General features: G+C 31.5%; 2 long non-coding RNA genes across 4 annotated transcripts; both read left to right on the forward strand.

The window, feature by feature from the left end:
* The first annotated feature begins 3,860 nt into the window (after positions 1-3,860).
* Positions 3,861-6,235, forward strand: LOC136061815 (uncharacterized). 2 transcript variants are annotated; one of them, XR_010623678.1, is made up of 3 exons: positions 3,861-4,206; positions 5,180-5,254; positions 5,397-6,235. It is a non-coding gene; the product is annotated as an uncharacterized LOC136061815 (long non-coding RNA). The 2 variants fall into 2 exon arrangements; XR_010623677.1 differs by having other exon boundaries at positions 3,861-5,254.
* A 4,405-nt stretch (positions 6,236-10,640) lies between these two features.
* Positions 10,641-11,161, forward strand: LOC136061813 (uncharacterized). 2 transcript variants are annotated; one of them, XR_010623675.1, is made up of 2 exons: positions 10,641-11,012; positions 11,123-11,161. It is a non-coding gene; the product is annotated as an uncharacterized LOC136061813 (long non-coding RNA). The 2 variants fall into 2 exon arrangements; XR_010623676.1 differs by having other exon boundaries at positions 11,126-11,161.
* The last annotated feature ends 1,703 nt before the right edge of the window (positions 11,162-12,864 follow it).

A 12,864-nucleotide genomic window follows, 5' to 3' on the forward strand; every position in this document is an offset into this window, starting at 1 on the left:
CACGTACAAAAAATTTCAGAAAAAGAACTTAGTAATCCTATAAAAATTATGCTCAATAATAATATTTTATAGAATTAAATCCATTTTTTACCATTTTCATAGCGAAATTTTTAAAATTTTCATTTTCAATATAAATTATAAAATTATATGCCAAAGTAAATAAAAAACATTTTAATTTTAATGAAACCAAGTTTTCAAAGACATGGATGATCCAAGACTTTAATAGATACTAGAGCACATTTTACAATAATAAAAAATGAAATTGAGAAAACAAAAACTACCTCATCTCAATAACTACTAGACTAGTTGGTAAATTTTTTTTTTAAGAGCATTATTATATTAACTCAAATATCATTAATAGTCGTTTTCATTAATTTGGTAGCAGTGTTATGAGAAACACATGTATCCATTGTTGATACTATATCACATCACTAACAATGGGAAGGGGAGAACGTGTTTAGAAATTACGTCTATTTCTTATATTTTTCTTGTCGAATTACACTCAAGATGTATCTGTGTAAGTCCAGTCAAAATTAACCAAAGCATAAGTCTCCAAAAAGAAAAGCCGACAAAGAAAAACCCCAGATTGGTTTAAGTCTATCTATTCGACATTTTTTACCATAATTCTATTAAAAAAAAAAAAGTTCTAGGAAAGTCCACGTTGATAAAAAAAAAAAATAAAAAAAAAAAAAAATGCGGTGAACACATTGATCATGGAGCTTTAGGGACATGTTCATTCAACAAAAATATTCAATATTTACGTAAAATATACATAAAAACTAATTAATAAATTGTAATATCCACAGTTTTCTTTTCTTTTTTTTGAGAGTCAATAATATCATCCACCTTAAGTGACCTAGATACAATATACAATGGAACTAAAAGGGGCTACGGGATAGGGTTGGCCTATTAGGCATGGATACATAATGCGTTAATCACATGTAATTATGCAATAATAGGGATTTTTCTTTTTTCTTTTTGTTGTTGAAAAAATCATGTTGATTTCGTGTAATTTCTGTTGCTTTACTTATTGTCTCTCTTGGTGGGAGCACTCAAATTTGACATTGTGAAACTTTCGGTGGTATGCAAATTATACAGGATTTTCAAGGAAAGCTATGGTAAACACAATTTGTTTGTGAATTGGGCAAAGAAGAAATCAATTATATCAGCCAAAGCTCCACTTCCAATTTTGACAAGATAGAGGTTCTAGGGCCCTTGCATTGAATAAGACAAGTTAATAATCCTAGACAGCATGTATATGACCTAAGTGAATAACAAGGTAGTAGACAAAATAAAGATAGATCTAAGGCTCAGATGGAGAAAATATAGGCCTAAGGTCTAAAAACAAATCAAGGATAGGCCTAAGGAAGTTAGACAGATAAAGTTGGGAATACCTTAGACGAACAAGGACAAGCCTAAGGCCCCAGGATAAATCAAGGATGTGGGCCTAAAGCCCAAAGACAAAACAAGATATGCCTAAGGTTCCAAGACAAAACAATAATAGACTTAAGACCCAAACAGAAAACAAGGATGAGTTTAATGTCCCTAGACAAAACAATGATGGACTTATGGCCCCAAGCCCAAAAAAAGTTGGGCCTAAAGCCCCTAGATGAAGTACAAAATGGACTTAATGCCCCTAGATGATACAAATATGGGCTTACAGCCCAAAACAAAGTAGAAAATAAGATGGATCTGGAGCCCCTAAACAAAATCACATAACTAAAAAGGAAAGACTTGAATCATCAAAAAAATTAGGTCATAAGATTGAGTCAACCTCTATAAAAATTTTAAGAACATCTTTAAAGGTTATTTGTAAGGAAAGAATTATTATTATTTTTCTTTTTTGGTTTGGAAACCCCATTTGTATTTTTTGTTTTCAAAAACAATATTTTATTTTTGAGACTAAAAAACTTGTTTGGCAACCCAAAATGGATAGAAAACAAAAATTGTTTTCAAAACTCAATTTGTGAAGGAAATTGAAAACATGCAAAATGCTGTTTTTAGTTTCTAATTTTTAAAAGTCAGTGAAAAAAATACATTTAATTTAATGAATCTGTTTTATTTAATAAGTTAGTATTAAAGTTCAAATTCTAATAACAACATATTTTAGTATTTTCTTTTTTTTTTTCTTCAAAAAACTATCTTTTTAATTTCAACTATTGTTTTTGATTTCAAAAATAGAAGAAAATTTTTTTTCTTTATATTCCCAAAAACAAGTTTTTGAAAATAGAAAACAAAACTGTTACCAAATATAACCTTACTTTCTATTTTTCTTTTTCGTTTTGTTTGGGAAAACAATTTTTTTTCTTGAAAAAATTCATTTAAAAAAAATGATAATTTAAAATATTTTGAGAAAAAAAAAAAAAAGAAAACTTTTTTTTAAAAAAATATTTTGAAAAAAATATTTTTTTATTTGAAAAAAAAAAAATGTGGATCACTTTTTTTCCTAGTGGTTGACTCTTTTGGGTAGACCTAATAAGCAATGCAAGTACAATTAGGCTAATGCTACATGTCATCTCAACAAACGCACGCATAATTGGGTTAACCCTACTAGTTGGGTTCAAAGGTTAACATAATTGGGTTAACCCTACAAGTTGGATTCTAAGGTAATATATTTATGTCTGGGTAAGGATAATAGTGTCTCCTTCTCCTCCTCCTTCAAATGGACACCCACAACTTGCTAGGGAGATCCATTCTCCAATCCAAGCAAAGTGGAACCTTAATGGGTTGGCAAATCAGCTTGTTCTGGTACTAATAATCCATTATAGGTAATGACATAGGTTGTGAGCTAAGTGGTGAGGTTCAGAGACCTTAAACCCTAGTTGCACTTATGGTCCCCCACTCACCTCCATCATGGGTTATATAGGGTAAAGAACATGCGAATATGTGCAAAAAATAAAATGGGTTGGGCTCCATTAATATATATATATATATATATAATAATTATAGTCTAACAATACATCGGAATCTATTTCTCTATCTCCAATGAAGTTGTCATTGTGGGCGTATCGCCCTTCACCATAGGTGTTGCTCTAAGATAATGTCTCAAACTCTCAGCTAAGTTGGCTAGAGACAGTGGGTTTTAGTATTGCGCCATGCACCATAGGTGTTGCTCTTGGAGAATGTCTCAGCTAGGGGCAGAGGTATGTACAAGGGTGGGGCCCCCCCCAAAATTTTGAAAATTTTTAAATATATATATATATATATAAAATTATTTTAATATTTTCAAAATTTAGTCTACAAATATAAGAGTTGGCCTCCCAAATATTTGAATTAGTCCAATGATGCACTTAAAAAAATAATTGATCTAATAGTTATAGAGATACAATTTTATTTTTTGTAGTTCTATTTTTTTATTGTAAAATATACTCTTATATATGTTAAATATTTGATAAAATTTGGCATAAAAATGTTTGAATCTATCTTTTTCAACCTGTTACATGGCAATTAACAAGTCATTGAGTCATTAAAAAAATCTTGTCACTAAAACTACACATGAAATGTGTCTTTAGTTGCCACATAATGGGTTCGAACAAGACAAGTTCAAATATATTTGGAGCCTAACTTATTCCTCTAAGTTTTGGATCATTGATGTTTTTGAAAATTTCATTAGTTCAATTGGAAGAGTTTTTACTTACTTTAGTATAAAATTTGATATATAATCTATATATATTCTATATATACATATATATATATATATATATATATATATATATAACCGAAGCTTTTGAAGCTCCCACAATTTTCCACGTCAGCATTTATTTATTTATTTTATTTTTTAAATTATATATATATATATATATATAACCGAAGCTTTTGAAGCTCCCACAATTTTCCACGTCAGCATTTATTTATTTATTTTATTTTTTAAATTTAATTTAAAAATAAACCTAATTTTTTCCCCGTTACAAAACCCGATACCTCTTTAAAACCAAAAAAAAAAGGTAAAACTCACCCTAACACATCTCCTTCCCTAAACCAGAAGCGTCTCTCTTCTCTGCTCACGCACAAAAACATCTCCTTCCCTAAACCTAAAACTCACCCTTTCCTACCTCCAAAATCAAAACCCAAAACTCAGATTCTTCCCCTGTCGCCGCCGCCACAACGGATCGCCGCCACCACGGATCGCCTCCACCACTGAAAGGCAGCCTACTAAATGATGCAAAATCTCACACAACCACCGTCACTTCTCCGAAAACATTACCAGTAAGTTTTTAATTGTGTTCTATTGTTTTTGGCTGTTAAGTATGATTTAGGGTTACGTTTGGTAGTGTATCTTTTGAATGATTAGCATAAATTGATGGGTTTGGAGGTGGTAGTGGAGCTAAACTACCTCTGAAAACATGTATAAGCAGATATTCTCTGATTTCAATCAAAACTGCGTCCTGAATTTATACATGGATGTATTTTGATTGAAATCAGAGAAGCCCCAACACCCCGAGGCAGAACAACCCCAATTGAGGGTGTAGCTGAAGAGAACAGAATCCCAACCCTTCACCCTTAAAGTGTTTGACGAAATACCTGAGCCAAACTGAAAAAGGGACCCGACTTTAGAAAGTTTATGTCAGATAATTGAAAATTGCTTCATATGTATTGAATGGGAAAAAAAGAGTCACAGGGTTGATTCTGTTTAGGAATAGAGTCAGATAGTACTTCAATGGAAAAAATAGAATGAATAGAATGAAGATAATCGGATGGGAATAAAGAAGCATAAAAATAGAATGAAGATAATCAGATGCGAATAAAGAAGCATCTTAATGAATCCTTCAACAAAACAACAGAAAGTTGCTGTAAGGATTGCATAAGAAGAAAATGAATGTGGTGGTGAGAAAACTGAATTATTTTGTTTCACTATGGTGACTCTAAAACTGAACATCCACATTTTAATGACACCAAAACCATTTATAACTAACTCTAAATCAATGTGAATTGTTTTAGACTGAACATCCACATTTTAATGGAAAAAATAGAATGAAGATAGTCAGATAGTACTTCAATGTGAATTGTTTTGTTTCACTATGGTGACTCTAAATCAAAATCATATATACTTTTCCAGGATAAGATTCAGTCTTTCATTTGGGATTACTAGAGAATCTTTCTCCCTCACAGTGTATATATATGCATATTTGGTTAGTTAAAGACAGTTTGGGTAAGCTTCTACAATGTTTTATGCTTTCAGAGATGTTGATCAAGTGTGTTGTGATGAACGGGAATTATGAGTCACAGCTTTAGAAAAATACCAGCCAAATGTGAAGTATGTCTGTCCTATTTTTGTGTGTGTGTGTGTAATTCTTTTCCTTCCAGTTGATTTTTGGGGCAATTGTATATTTGACTTTATAGACTGAGGAGTTTATCATCAGGTTTTAAGCCTAATTTTGTGACAATTTTTCAAGTAGGTCTTTATAAAATATTGGACAAAATGTTCTACCTGAGAAGGTAGCTATGGTGTGCAATGGCATGGAAGGAACATATATTCCAAACCTTCATATGTAAGCCTTGAACTCATTTCTAAATATTACATGACATATTTTTCTTTAATATTCTTGTAGGACCGTTATGCACTCCTTTCTCACCATCACATTCATTTTCTTCTTATGCAATCCTTACAACAACTTTTTGTTTGTTTTGTTGAAGGATTCATTAAGATGCTTCTTTATTATTTTATTTTCCCCCCATCTTAGAGTTATGTGCAAGTGCAGTTCATGTGGGTCAAAGAAGTATACACCTAGAAGATCAAATTCTACCGAATTGTTATTAGGAATTTTCATTTTATGGATTTTGTCACTTTTTTATTTTTCAATTAGGTGCCACTCTCCATATCTATGTAAAGAGGTCAGTATTTTCTTTTAAGCCTTTGTGTTTTTGTCAATCTTTACACCAACCTGGACAATTCTATTAAGACAAAGAAACCAATGATGTTTCATAATTATCAAAAAGACAAGATCAAGGACTCATGTTGAAGGTCAAGCAAGTTTGGATTGTAACTGTTGACTCGGGCAGAGAGGCAGAGTATCAGAACAGAGCAATGGAAGAATTGTAGTCGTAACTATATAAATGACTGTGTTTATATTTAAAATAGCTATACTACCTGTACTTTAGGATTAGTTTAATTCATAGTTATTATTTATATACACGTTTATTGATTTGATTGGTTGTAGAGGCTAGATTCGTATATTGTGGGTTAGTAAGAAGTTAGTTACTCTCAAAATTTATATAAATACTTGATTTACTTTCATTTATTTTCAATGCAATATAGAATTCTCTCATCAAATTCTCATAATAGTTATTTTGTTGTCTCAAATGCCATAGGGCGTGTTTGGATACCGCTAATTTTGCTGAAACGCAGAAGCAATAAGTTTTCAGCACTATCCAAACAATCACATAGTGCCTCAATGAAAGAGCTAGCAAGATGCTCTAAAATATTGGCACCTGAAAAGCTCAAAATTCTATTTTTGACAATTTTGAGTCCAACATTAGGAACAAACTTTGGCAACCATGGTACGACTCCACCGTGCGGGTTAACCCCATAAGAACTTTCCCGTGCATCGCACAGGTTAGCGACTAGTTTGTATTAAAAATGAAACCTTTTAAGGATTTCACTATGAAAATGGAAAAACTGAATTTTATTTTATGAAAAATCGCCATCAAACATAATTTTGATTGAAAGTATTAAGATCTTTTTTTCCTAGCTCTGCCCCTAGTCTTAGCTAAGTTGGCTAGAGACGGAGGGTTTTAGTATTGCCACCTGATTTAGGTTTAACAACCAACTTTAACCCCAATGCAGAGGTTTAATGAACCAGATAATTAATTGAACCATAATTGACAAATTGCTAAAACTAGCTAGTAGTAAGTCATGCATGGTGTTAGAACATATGTGAATCTTGTTAGGAACATATGTCATTATAGAATTAGCTAATCCTTTGACAAAACGCACTTTACTTGTAATTAGGTAAACCTAGGATGTGTTTAATACTTTAAAGAACAAGGTTTCAAGTTCAAGTGTTAAAGCCATGCAAATCTGTCCAAGATTTAAGTGAAGAAGTGCTGATTTTTAAAGTTCGACAGCTAGTATCTATCGAGGTTTAAAAAGCTATTTCAGCCTGATGCTCGACAACTCTCAATAGATAACCTATCTATCGAGATTTATGAAAATCAGATTTTCAATTATGAATTTCATCCAATCTGTGTATACATGTTTGGGTTTTCTTTTGTCACAACCCTAAACATATATAAGGATTGTTTTAAGACTCATCACAGCTGATGCAAGTAGATGCAAAGGTTTTTCACAAACATATTGTGAACCAGAGACATATGCCTCAGTTCATCTTTCTCTTCAAGAAGCTGCTACGTTTGTACGCCATAAGGTTTTGTAACCAAAGAATTTCGTGATTTTCATCGTGTGGATGAACTGAATAACTTTGCAGCCAACATCTTTCTTAAGTTGATGTGTAAGCTGCGTACTGGGATCCATGCATCGATTGGTTAGTCACGTTCTTTGAGTCGTGCATTAAAAGGAGAGATTATCACTACAAAACAAGTTCAATTGAGTATTGGGGTAAGGGTTCAATTGTAGGTTGGTATAAGGTACTGGGATTCTTTTACTTGTAACCACTTGTTATGATAATAGTGGATTCTCGGGAGTAGTGACCTGAAAATCACTCGGTAGGGTTTTTGCCTTAGAGGTTTTCCTCATTCGTAAACAAATCACTGTATTAACTTTATTTTCCGCTGCATATTAACTTAGTTGGTGATTTGTTTGTGCTACCATACGTATTGCATGTTAATTAACATAATTAATTCACTTGGCTAATTAATTAGTTAATATATCATAAGGAATCAATACATTCTTGGCCTATCACATGGGAATCTAAACAATTTTTTTTTTTTTTTTTTTTAAATATCCGGAACCTTATTTACCCTAAAATCTATTATTTAAATTACTACATGATACTAGACCAAAATAAGAAAAAGAAAAGCACTTTACCAAAAGCAAATCATCTTTATTTCCAGAGATATATCCTAGATAAACTTTTAGAAATCAAATTACTACATGAAACTCTTAGAATCATTTCAACTATAATCATTAAAATTAGCTTTTAATGACAATAGAATTAAAGCAAGAAATGCAAATATTACATTCCAAAGTGGCTCTGATGACCAAATTTACAATTAAAACAGTACCATAATATTACATGCATTAGCAAGCATTAGGGAGGCAGTTGCACCAGAGCAAAAGAAAGTTTAATTTATGTTCCGATGGTTGTGTGAGTGAATGGAGAAGGAGCAGGAGGCGCGACAGGGCCTTTTTTAAGTGGACCAACTTCCATGGTTCTATCAACAACACTCGGCTTCTCAATATCCAAGGGCCTTGCACCTGCAAAAGTTATGGCAGTGAGAATCAACAAAACAAAAATAATTCTCCTAGTGTTACCGAAATTCTCTCTGCAAGCTTTCATTGTTGTATGGACTATTCTCTCTCAAAAGTTTGTGTCTTGCTTGGACCAGCTTCTCAAATTTATATATAAACTATCTACTGCAGTGGAAGTATGCATGATTCTTTTTGCTCTTTACAAACTTTAAAAATAAAATTTTGTTCCCATAAATTTGATAGTCAAAAGAGATTTAACTATGTTTATATATTCTTTTGTTAAAAACTCGAAACGTTTCTCTAGGTAGAGAATCATAGATATAGATATGGCTTCTAAATATATATATATATATATATATAGATATGGAAAATGCTAAAAGTACTACAAATTTACTATTTTAACCATCTTATAACTGAATATTTGAATTGTCTTTTTATGATTGGAACACATCATTTTGTAAGTTCAATGTAATAAAACTTGTAGTACCAGTAGCACTACTCAATAGATATAGATACAATGGATTTGAACTTGTTTAATAACCGATTGTCTTAAAACCTTGGGTTACTAGGAAATTGTGAATTTAATAATTTAAGCATATAATTCTAACACATTGGTTTTTAATTGATTGTTTCAAAAGCTTAAATGGTTAGAAAATGATAAATTTAATAATTTATCCATATAATTCTAATATAATTTATGGCATTCGTTTCATGCTAATTGTTTGTTTTTTAATTGCTTCAAACATCAATTGATTTTGTGTGTGTTTCAAATTCAACTTTTATATTTGATGATAATAGACTTTACCAGCTATTAATATTATGCACACTTATTCTTTAGAAAATATAATGTAACTATTCTCATAATACTATAGTTGTGTTAAGCTTTCTTCTTCAAAGAATCATTTGGGATTGGAGGGCTTATTAATTGGAATATCTGGTCGCCGCAGATATTCATTAATCCAGCTAGCTGGTAAAATGTTATTTCCATTATTGCAATACTATACGGAACTTTGAATCACAGCGTAACGCACAACTTTGAACAAGTTGTTGGAAATTTTGGTGCATGAATTGAAAACAACCAAAAGAATAAAAAAAGTTTCTAGCGTTTCTATAATTGTGGGAATCTGTCCCTCTAGTGCTTATAATTCTACTTAGAGAAATGTATAGACAACAATGCAGACAACAAATTTAATATTTTTTTTTTTATAATTTATTTAAGTGATAGATTATGATTATTGCAACATCACTTTTATTGGAATTATCATTAACTATATTTTTATTCTACAACAATCACAATCTGTCATCTCAACAATTTTGAAAATGTTTGTAATTAAAAAAAAAAAAATTCAATAGTACTCTTAACAAAAGGTTGTGTTATCAAACTGTAGGACTTTTAACATTAAGGACAAGTTACAATTTATCCATCTATAATTTGGCCGAAATTTAAGTTACCTACTTGTGGTTTAAAATTTGACACTCTAACTACCTGAGATTTGACCAAAATACAAATATTAAAATGTGCATATGCGGAAAAAGGGACACACAGCCCCTGTAGTACTAGTAGTCGTAGACTACTATGGGTGAATTTGGTTCAGCTTTTTGTAAAAGTGCATAATAAAAAAGTGGTGTTTTCAAAAAGTACATAATGAAAAAGTGCATTTTCAAAAAGCTGAGTGTTTTGTAAAAATTATTAAAAAGTGCTATTTGAAAAAGCTGAGTGTTTGGCTAGCACTTATAAAAGTGGCAGTTTGAAGAATAAATTACCAAAAAGGACAATGTATATATAAGGGAGTTTATTTCATACTTTTTTTTTTTTTAATGTGAGTTTATTTCATACTTAAATCAAATACTTCTTATACTTAAATCAATTTTTTTCTTTCCAAAATTTTTTTTTCTCACAAATATTAGCTAATAATAACCTACCCTTTAAGATTTATTGTAAAAGTATTGTGAAAATATTGTGATAAAAATTGATACTGATTTTAATTTTAACGTACTATTAAAATAATTTTTTTCTCTTTCTAAAAAAATTATTTTTTTCTCGCCAATATTAACAAATAATAACATACCTCTTAAAATTTATTGTGAAAATATCACGGTAACATTTCCTTCTTTCTTTCTTTATTTTTTTTCAGTTTTTTCCCTCTTTTTTTCTCCTCCACACACGTACCCCTTTTTTTTTTTTTTTTCTACCACTCCAGAACATTCCACTTCTCATTTTTTGTCTTCATTCTTTCTCTTTTTCCCTTTCATTTCCTCCACAATGTTCCGATCAGTTGAGCTCTTGGTTTTTTTTTTCCCCCCCTTCTTATCCCTTTTTCCCTACCACTCCAAAACATTCCACTTCTCATTTTTTGTCTTCATTCTTTCCCTTTTTCCCTTGCATTTCCTCCACAACATTCCGGTTAGTTGAGCTCTTTTTTTTTTTTTTTTTTTTTTTTTTTTGACAATTCGAAAGCCGAGAGGAATAGAGCAGAAGATGATGATGATGAAGATGAAGATGATTGAAACCTTTCACTTCCTCCAGAACGTTCTGGTCCGCTGATCTCTTTTTTTTTTCTTTTTTTTTTTTTTTTGACAATTCGAAAGCCGAGAGGAAGAGAGATGATGATGATGAAGAAGATGAAGATGATTGAAACATTGGGTTTGTATTTGATTTTGATTTTGGGTCTGGGTTTGATTTTGAGTTGATTTTGTTTTGGTTGATTTTGAGTTGGGTTTGGTTTGATTTTGTTGATTTTGTGCGCGTTGAAGAAGACGAAAGAAAGAAGAAGAAGAGGAAGGAGGTTCACGGATGGCTTACCACGGAGAGGGCAGAGCAGAGAAGAGATGAGCGTGAGTGAGCTTCAGGGCTTTACGGCAGAGCAGAGAGATGAGATGAGAGGAATTTACGGCAGAGCAGAGAGGGAGGGACAGCGTGAGAACTGATGTTTATGGACCTTCAGGGTAATTTGGTAATTTGTGGAAGAGCCAACGGATACATCACAGAACGCGCATTCAACTTTTTGTTTATGGACCTCCTCAGCTCCATATTCCTTGCGCGTTCCAGAGCATTTTTTGCCTTGGCCCAAAACGCAGCTTTTTTCAAAAAGTTGCGTTTTGGTTGAACCAAACGCGAATAATGCTTCAGCTTTTTGTTGAACGCGCATATTGGGCTCAAAACGTGGAAACAAACGGGCACTATATATGAGAAGATTGCTTTGTAGTAGGTGTACAAGGACACAGTATATTTGAAGTAAGAAGTTAATATATTGGAAACTTGCCAGAAAGGCCTTTAATACAAGTGTAGCACGATGGGTAGATGCGACTAAAAGCCTAAAATCATCTTTACGATAGCTTTTTGGATATGGTTCTACTCTTACGTTGACGAGAATAACAATTTTCATATGCACACATTATTCCTAAATTGGGTTATTATTAAATCACTTTTTCACTTACCATTAATCATTCATCACATCAACAATTTGTAAAAAAGTTTGAAAAATAATTTGTAACTCTAGTATTTTCCCTACATATTGGCCTATGTCGAGACTCGAGAGAATTTTTCACTTAAATTTGTATACACAAATCTAAGGGCAAACTGGTAAAGGTTTAGTTTTCCACAAATTAAAGGTTTATATAATGTCATGTCATTTAAATAAATTATCAACCATTCCTTATTAATGAAATGAGATTTTAATTTTTTTTTTTTTTTTAACACCAAAATGAGATTTTAAATGAAATAACACCATTCATGCCTTTTTATTATTATTATATTTTTTATAGATATATAGATAGTGGGGAGAGAGGAGGAGGGAGATGTGAGATTCAAAAACAGATATGGATTACCGTAAAAAAAATATCATTACTGCTGGATTATCACTTTAACTTAATTACCACGCATACCTTTAATCTATATATATATAAAACCGAAACTTTTGAAGCTCCCACAATTTTCCACGTTACCACTATTTTCTTTTTCTTTTTATTTTAAGTTTTATATCTTATATATTATTATTTTTCTTCAACGTATAATTATCTTATCAAGTGTTACAGTAGTTTAGTTTAAGTAAAACTCTATTAGATATGTTTCAAAAACTTGAAAATTCTACTTCAACTAAAATTCTATAACAAAAATTTAGTTTTTATTTTTTTTAATTTTTTAACTAATTACTATAGAAAACCCAAGCACCACATTGAAGAGAGCATGAACGTGAGAAATAAGGGGCCGGAAGCAATTGCAACGGATTGACATTGCTTGGAATTAAATTACGTTAGATTTCAAGCTGAGAATTATTAGAGTTAAGAGGGTTTTTTGCGCTTTTATATAGAAGAGGTCAGCAACTATCAAATTGCTTCAACAATTGCTTCCTACATGTACAGCTTCCACCATTCGTCTTCTTTGTCTCTAAAACCCCCATACACAGGTAACTTTTCTCGACCTCTGTCTAACCCAATTAAAGCAAAAATTAGGTCACCTTGATTTCACTTTTTAATTAAGTGCTTGGCTTTTTTTT

Source organism: Quercus suber, unplaced genomic scaffold, assembly GCF_002906115.3.
Source record: "Quercus suber isolate HL8 unplaced genomic scaffold, Cork oak 2.0 scaffold_354, whole genome shotgun sequence".
NCBI lineage: Eukaryota > Viridiplantae > Streptophyta > Magnoliopsida > Fagales > Fagaceae > Quercus > Quercus suber.